This window comes from Schistocerca serialis, chromosome 2, assembly GCF_023864345.2.
Source record: "Schistocerca serialis cubense isolate TAMUIC-IGC-003099 chromosome 2, iqSchSeri2.2, whole genome shotgun sequence".
Taxonomy (NCBI): Eukaryota; Metazoa; Arthropoda; class Insecta; order Orthoptera; family Acrididae; genus Schistocerca; species Schistocerca serialis.
Genome location: NC_064639.1, coordinates 452589225 through 452590647, shown reverse-complemented (window position 1 = coordinate 452590647; position 1423 = coordinate 452589225).

Here is a 1423-nt window from a genome sequence, read left to right as displayed (position 1 = left end):
TGCTTAAATTAACTGGCCCATGGAAGTGAAAATGAGTGGCAATTCATTACTACACAGCAGGGAAGAGCAAATAAATCATACTATCCAAAACCCCCTGGTGTCTGAAATCAACCTATTCGACAGTAACAGTACAGTAGAAACAAAGTTAGTGGCATACTATCCAAAACCCCCTGGTGTCTGAAATCAACCTATTCGACAGTAACAGTACAGTAGAAACAAAGTTAGTGGGTGCAACAGTTTGATGAAAGGGGTTATTATGAGGAAGATGAGGGTTTCTCTGATGATGATATGGTAAATGAATCATATAGTGAATTGATAGCAGGAAAGGTAGGAGAAGGTGAGAAGTTGAACTTGGAGGAGAAAGAGCAACTAAGGATATAGTTGTGGTATTATTGTGACATCTTTGATGAAAAACTAGGGACATTAAGGAATTACCAATATCAGCTAAAGTTGAGACCATATGATCCATTCTTTATCAAGCCCTATGGAGTACTTATTTGCAAAAGGAAGTGCAAAACTGGAAAATAACGAATAGACCTTGTAGACAATTTGATGACCTATTGGTAGTATTCTCAGGAAAGAAGGACCAGTAAGGCTTGTTCTAGATTCTAGATATTTAAATAAATATTTAGAGAGGGAAACAAATAACCTAGAAAATATAAATGAATTCTTAAATAAATTCGAAGATATAAAATATAGAACTAGTTTATATTTGACTTCTGGATTCCATCAAATGCGTTAGATGGATTACTGCTGATGAGATGGAGGAAGTAGTTAGGAATACAATGGAACAGCACCTTAGGAGAAAACAGAGGCATGACAATAAAGTGAAGGTGACAAAGTTTGAAATCAGTGATCTTGTTCTAGCAAAAGGTTATAGGAAATCAAAAGCAATTAACAATGAAATTAAGAAATTTTTGACATTTACATTATGCCATTTGAGATACTGGAAAACTCTCATGAAAATGCTTACATATGAGTATATCCAAAATCAACGAAAATTTATGGACTGGAAATGTTACATATCTAAAATTTTACCATCATACAAGACATACTAATAACTGAAACACCTTTTTCTTTGGAGAAACACCATATCTAGTGAAAAAACTGAACTTGTCAGCTTTTACATGCTGTCATCAGTAAACTCCCTCAGGGGGATGCACTCTCTTATGTTTATCATGCATGTGGCAAATGGAGGGCCCATGCTATATAACATTTACTTCCACCTTTCATGTTTCTGATGTCGCATTTCCTCATGCTGACATTTGTGTCTGTCTTATGCAACTGTTTCTACTAATAACTATGGATCTATCTGTTTACACATTGAGTACAAAGTGGGATAAAACAGTACAAGGGTAGGTCTGGAGGGGATTAGAATAAAATATTTACTCATCCCATAATGTTACATGCAGAAATTCTACAT